Raw genomic sequence first — 6,912 nt, 5'->3', positions numbered from 1 at the left:
GAGTGCAATGGCATCTGTTTTTCTTTTCTCTTCTCTTCCTCCGCCGCCCCCCGCCCCCCCCCCCCCAGGTTTATTTTTCAGAGTGATCTCTACTCCCAACGTAGGGCTCCCACTCACGACCTGGAGGTCAAGAGTCGTGCTCTCTACTGACCGAGCGGGCCACGGGCCCCTGGAATCGCATCCTAAGACTCAGATAGGATCAGACAGCCTGGAGACACTCAGATCCACTTCTCCTCGGGGAGCCAGCCGAGCCCCTCGGAAACCCTGAGCCTGATACCTTCCTTCCAGAGGTCGCCACGGCCTCACTGGGCGAGTCAAGAGTGCCACCTCCTGGCGGACGAAACCGAGAGTCAGCTGCTTAACCCCAGCGAGCCTCCCAGGTGCCCCTACAAGGTGCTTGGAAATGTTGAGGTTCTTCCCTCTTGCCTTGCTTTTGCAGGGATGATGACAGTGACCACGTCTGTCTACCTGGTGAGGAAGAGGAAACAATTCCAGGTTGCTGAACCCTGGTTTTCCACACTGCAGACGACAGGATATCACCCCCTCCCCCTCTTTCAACCTGACCCAGGAATTCCCTTACGCTGAGCCAAGGACAGGGTGGGGTGGTGGTGGTGGTGGGGGGGGGGGGGTGTGTCTTGTTGTTGTTGTTGTTGTTTGTTTTGTTTTGTTTTCCCAGTTGTGGTAAAAAAGAAAAATAGACGTCACCTACAATGGAATGTTGTAGTCGTTTCTTTCTTTCTTTCTTTTTTTTAAAATATTTTATTTATTTATTCATGAGAGACACAGAGACAGAGACACAGGCAGAGGGAGAAGCAGACTCTATGCAGGGAGCCTGACGTGGGACTGGATCCTGGGTCTCCAGGATCAGGCCTTGGGCTGAAGGCAGACGCTAAACACGCTCAACCGCTGAGCCACCCAGGCGCCCCATTCGTACTTAAGTTATTGAGAGTTCGTTCCTTCATTTTTCATCATCTCTAGACCCAGCGTAGGGCTCGAACTCACAAGCCTGACTGCAATCAAAAGTTGAGTGCTCTTCCGACTGAGCGGGCCTGCGGGGGTGGGGGTGGGGGTGGGGTGGGCCCGGGGCGGAAGCTTCTGCCCTTTCATGTTTTCAAGCTCAGAGTCACGTTTTGTCCGGGGACAGCCCCACCCCCCAACCCTTCCGTGCGGAGGTGCCATCTGTCGGGCTGGTTCATGTTTGTCCATCTTCCTTACTCCTTTTAGTAGACAGAAGGTGGCTTGTGACACAGCCGGTGACTACTTCGAATGAGACTGAGGATTTCCCTTGGGAAGTGGGTGCGAGAGGGAGGACAGGTCGATGGGGAACCAGGAAACTGCTGGCCCTTCGCTTCAGAGGAAAAAGTGTGCTTGTTGGGCCCTCACCCAGGGTGGATGAGTCAGAACTGTCCCTGGCCAGGCCTCCCTTAGTCCTTCGCCCTTATCACTCCATGCCTGTGTTTGGCCTCTGGACCCTAAGACACCACGGTCATGTGTTTAACTCCCCATCAGATTCACCAGACCCCGCCATGCCACGCCCTCCCAGATGCACCCCCACCCCTGGAAGGCATTAGAGTGAGATGGCATCCTCCACATCCAGGATTGATTCCCAAAGGGTTTATTGGGGTTTCCTGGGTCAGGAAACCAGGGGGGGTCGCTTTTGGACCCCAAACAATGTGAGTTCTTCATACATCCTCTTTGCCCTTCTCTTTCCCCCTCCCCTCCCCTCCTCTTCTCTTCTCTTTTCTTCTGTCCCCTCCCCCACAGTTTGGGAGCCGCAGCCTGAGGGTTGGGGGAGGTGCAGAAAGCCATTCAATGGAGAGAAGTCCCAGGCTCGGACTGTAACAGACAACCATGTGCATTTGAATGAAATGATTGAATGAGGGCCATTGGAATGGATGGCCCTGAACCTCCCTTCTGCCACCCGCCACCCTCCATCCCCGCCCCCAACCAACCCTGAGTCCTCTGGTGGATTTGGGAATGGAAGGCGTGTGTGTGTGTGTGTGTGTGTGTGTGTGTGTGTGTGTGTTTTTACACGGACGCACCCGCGGAGGGTGGTGGGGCATGCTCACGTTGGCTCCTGCAAACTCCATTCATTCTGGGAATGTTCTATTGTTTCTGCTGAGTTGCCAGTTGCTGCGATGAGCCAAGCTATACTCCTTCCGTTGCCTAGTTCTTAAAAAGGCCGAGTCTCCGGTTTTCTCGGTGAATGGACTGACCCACACCTTCCCATCCCGCCGGACCCCTTCTGCAAATACTTGCACTCAAAGGGTTCTTTCACTTCGTCCAGAAAACAAACATCAGCCACCCACACCCACCCCATTGCCACAGATACGCAACCCACACAACAAAACTCCAGCTGGCCTCCTTCTGCCTCCATGTACTTTAGAGAGTCACTGTCTTAGACATGCCTTAGGCTCAAGGACTTGATGCTGTCTCCCTTTCTGTGGCACGGTCCCATCCCCCGTTAGGCCCAAAGTAGAATTGAATTGCATGACCACACTGCTACACTGCTCGCGGGAGCTGGAGAAGATATGCTAACGTGACTGACCTGATGGGAGCACTGTCCATTTGAAAGGACCTACAGGCCGAGGCGTCTACAAACATGCTCCCTGGAAGTCTTTGGCATTCACATGCCTCTGATGAAATCATTGCTCTGGAAACTCCAGCATCTATAGCCGATCTTGTTGTCCATGGTCTTCTGACCATTACTCGTCCTCTGTTCGCCTGACATTCTGCCCAATTGTCCACGGAGAAATTAGAACCCCATCCCGTGAGAGCCGAATCCGATTCCCTCTGCTCACCCCCACGACAGACAGAGAAGAATATGCACAGGTCTGTGCCCGCCCATCTTCTCTTTCTCTGCCACGCCACGCCACGCCACGCCACGCCCAGGCCACGCCAGGCCACGGCAGAAGAAAAATGTGGCCCGCCCCCCTCCCTTCTCCTGTCAAAAGTCAAATCTGAGATATTGACTTGGATACGAAGGAAACCAGATTACTGTTTTGAATCATAGACACATTGATTGATTGAAGATTTTATTTAGGTAGTCATGAGACGCGCGCGCAGCGCTGCACGCACGCACACGCACGCACGCACGCACCACGGACGCACGGACGGACGCGACGACGACGCACGCACGCAGGCACGCACGCACGGACGCACGCAGAGGCAGAGACGCAGGCAGAGGGAGAAGGAGACTCCATCCATGCAGGGAGCCCGCTGTGGGGACTCGACTCCAGGACCCCGGGATCACGCCCTGGGCCAAAGGCAGGCGCTCAGCCGCTGAGCCACCCCGGCCTCCCTACCTGGAGACACTTTGATAGAGTAGCAGCAGCAGCAAAGAAACACAGGCACACCGCCGCTCCCCCCACCCCCCCCAGGTGAAAGAAGGTCCTGCTGACTCCCCTCCTTTTCCTCTGAGAAGAGAAGCACACCCCCTCTCCTGCCCCTGGAAGGTGCCTTGGAGGGGAGCGCCAGGAGGGGAGTGAATGACATTCTTCTCTTCAAGGACAGGAAGTGGAGCATGAGCAGGAGAATTCTGGAGAAACAGATTGTGTTATAGAAAAGAAAAGAAAAGAAAAGAAAAGAAAAGAAAAGAAAAGAAAAGAGAAAATCCTTATGTTCTTTGAGCCTCCCCCCCCCCCCCCATGGAGTTCCTCTTCCACAACCTCTTCTCATTCAACCCAATAGACAAGTATTTGGGGGGGGGGGGGGGGTCAGGTCCCAGACGCTGAGAGGGTGGAGGTGAAGGTGGTGCGGGGGAGGGGGGGGGCACACCGTCCTCTCCAGCGCCTTTGGTTCAGACCTCCTTCGTGGCCTCCCTCCCTCCCTCCCTCCCTCCCTCCCTCCCTCCCTCCCTCCCTCCTTCCTTCCTCTTCTAAATATACAAATTAAATCCTAAAAAGAAAAAGGAAGGACACGAGAAAAAACAGTGCATCCGTTGCTGTCCTAGGAGTGCTCCCGGGGCCCTCCGCCCGTCCCCGGGCCGAGAGGCGAGATCCGAGGCGTCCTGACGGCCTCGCCGCCCGGATCTGTCCCGCTGTCGTTCGCGCCGGTTGTCGGGTGCCACCTGGCGGCCGCTTTTATAGAGCGTGTCCCCTCCGGAGGCTCGGCGGCGACAGCAAGGAACAGGCTTTGGTGGCGGTTTCCCGGGGCCGAGTTCCAGGAGGAGGGCGGCCCCGGCGCGGGCGTCCGGCTGTCGCCGGGGCATCGGCGCGCGATGCGCTCGCCGGAGATTGGACCTCCAGAGCTGCGAGGGAGTGTCGCTGTCGCCGCTGTCGCTGTTGTCGCCTCCGCCTCGCTCCCGGAGGAGGGCGTGCGGGCCGCCTGGGTGGGTCGACCAGCACCCGCCGGTGGCTCCTCCTCCGCCCGCGAGGACCGACCTGGGCCGCCTCGGGGGAAGGGGACAGGGTGTGTCCCGCCGTCCGTCCTGTGGCTCCGGGCGATCTTCGGGCCTTCCGTGTCACGCGGTTGTCTCCCGTTGTCACGCCCTGGCGACGGGGACCGGTCCGAGCCTGGAGGGGAAGCCCGTGGGTGGCGCGACAGACCCGGCTGCGGGCACGTGTGGGGGTCCCGGGCGTCGGACGCGATTTTCTCCCCGTTTTCCGAGGTCCGCTGCGGAGGTGGGTCCCGGTCGGACCGGGTGCCACGCGGGGGTGGGCCGGCCGGCCGGCCCCGGTGGCGATTCCCGGTGAGGCTGCCTCTGCCCGCGTGGCCCTCCACCTCCCCTGGCCCGTGCCGGGGTTGGGGACGGCGGTAGGCACGGGGCGGTCCTGAGGGCCGCGGGGGACGGCCTCCGCACGGTGCCTCCGGAGAACTTTGACGATTTTTCAAAGTCTCCTCTTGGAGATCACTGGCGTGGCGGCGTGGCGGCGTGGCCGTCTCCACCTCCCGCGTATCGCCCCTCCCCCCTCCCCACCCTGGGTCGACCAGATAGCCCGGGGGGCTCCGTGGGGTGGGGGTGGGGGGGCGCCGTGGGGCAGGTTTTGGGGACAGTGGCCGTGCCACGGTCCCGGGAGGTCGCGGTGACCTGTGGCTGGTCCCCGCCAGCAGGCGCGGCTATTTTCTCGCCCGAAATGAACATTTTTTGTTGCCAGGTAGGTGCTGACACGTTGTGTTTCGGCGACAGACAGGCAGACGGAAAAGACAGTCGGTCCGTCGCTCGCCTTGGAGATGTGGGCCTCTGGGCGCGTGTGGGGTTCTGGGCTTGACCGCGCGGCCGAGCCGGTCCCTGTCCTCGCTCACTGGAGCCTGAGCCGTCCGCCTGGGCCTGCGCGCCGGCTCTCGCGCTGGACTCCAGGTGGCCCGGGTCGTGGTGTCACCCTCCGGTCTCTGGCACCCGAGGGAGGGCGGTGTGGGCAGGTGGCGGTGGGTCTTTTACCCCCGTGCGCTCCATGCCGTGGGCACCCGGCTGTTGGCCGTGACAACCCCTGTCCCGCAAGGCTCCGTGCCGCGTGTCAGGCGTCCCCCGCTGTCTCTGGGGTTGTCCGGTCGCTCCTGCCCCCTGGGGGTCGAGGGGCTGCCGGTGAGGCGGAAGCAGGTCCCCCCGGTCGCCGTCCTCGCTGGGCTTTTGCTCCTCGGGAAGCCCCCTCGGGGCCGCAGCTTGCTGCCGATCGATCGATGTGGTGATCTCGTGCTCTCCTGGGCCGGGCCTAAGCCGCGTCAGACGAGGGACGGGCATCCATGGCGGATGCGACCGCTCTTCTCGCTCTGCCCGCGGGCCCCTCCCTCCCCGGCTCCTCCACGCCCGGCCGTCGTGACGGCGGGTGCGCGGGGGGGCGCGCGCCGGGGTTGGGGGTGGTGCGGACTCCGGCCCGACCCCGCCCTCCCGCCTTCTTGCCTCGCGGCGCTGGCGGGACCGGGGTCCTCTGACGCGGCGGACACTCTCGCCGGCCTTTCCTGAAGGCCTGGGTCCGTGGCGAGCGGCCCTCCCCTCCGCGGGGAGGGCCTGCCCGACGCCGCGCTGCTCACCGCCCGGCCTGGGCGCGCTTGAGCGCGTTGCGCCCGGCCCTCCGTGGTGCCCCTGGAGCGCTCCAGGTCGCCTCAGGTGCCTGAGGCCGAGCGGTGGCGTCGTTTCCTTCCCCGTCGACTCCCCTCGGGCCGCCGCCGCCGCCGTCGGTGGCGCGTCCGAGGAGCGGGTGGCGGAAGTCGGCAAGGGAGGCGCACCCGTGCCCCTGGCGGGGGCCCGGGCGCCTCGTCTTCCTTCCCCCTCCCCTCCCCCTCGCCGCGCCGGCGGGGGTGGTGTGGGGGCGGTGTGACTCGGAGGACTTGGTGGGGACGCGTGAGCGCCCGCGGCGGGCCGAGCCAGCGCCCCGGGCGCTTGGCCAGCCCGAGGGGCTGCCCCTCTCTCCCGGCACGGGTCGTGCCCCCGTCTCCGTTCCTCGGTCTCGCCCGCCTCGCGGGAGGCGGGGAGCTCTCCCCTCTGGGCGGTGACGTGGCCGCGCCGTGCTCGGGCGAGGTGGAGGGTGGTGTCCTCGAGGGGGCACCGGCCGCGAGCGCTCGGGGTTGCCCTGTGCCTGTCCCTTGCCGGAGACCTGCGCCCGCCCCGCGAGCCCTGTCGGCCCCGGAGCGCCGTTTGGTGGGGCCCGTTTGGGGGGACGAAGGGGGGGGCGATGCGCCCTCGGTGAGAAAGCCTTCTCTAGCGATCCGAGAGGGTGCCTTGGGGTACCGGAGCCCCCAGCCGCTGCCCCTCCTCTGCGCGTGTAGTGTGGCCACCGACGCGGGGTTGACTACCGTCGCGACGTGTTTGGGCAGAGCGCCGCTCTTTGCCTACCGCGGCCTGCGCCTCCCCCCTCCGAGATGGGGGAGGATACCGTCGGGCCGGGCCGGCGTCCGGTGCGGGGTGTGTTGCCCGCGTGCGTGTGCGAGTGTGCGCGCGGCCGGGGGGGGTTGGGGCGGGGCGGCCCGCCCCCC

The sequence above is a fragment of the Vulpes vulpes genome, unplaced genomic scaffold (genome assembly GCF_048418805.1).
Source record: "Vulpes vulpes isolate BD-2025 unplaced genomic scaffold, VulVul3 u000000801, whole genome shotgun sequence".
Taxonomy (NCBI): Eukaryota; Metazoa; Chordata; class Mammalia; order Carnivora; family Canidae; genus Vulpes; species Vulpes vulpes.
The sequence above is the reverse complement of the archived record's forward strand: the minus strand, read 5'-3'. Positions refer to the sequence as shown.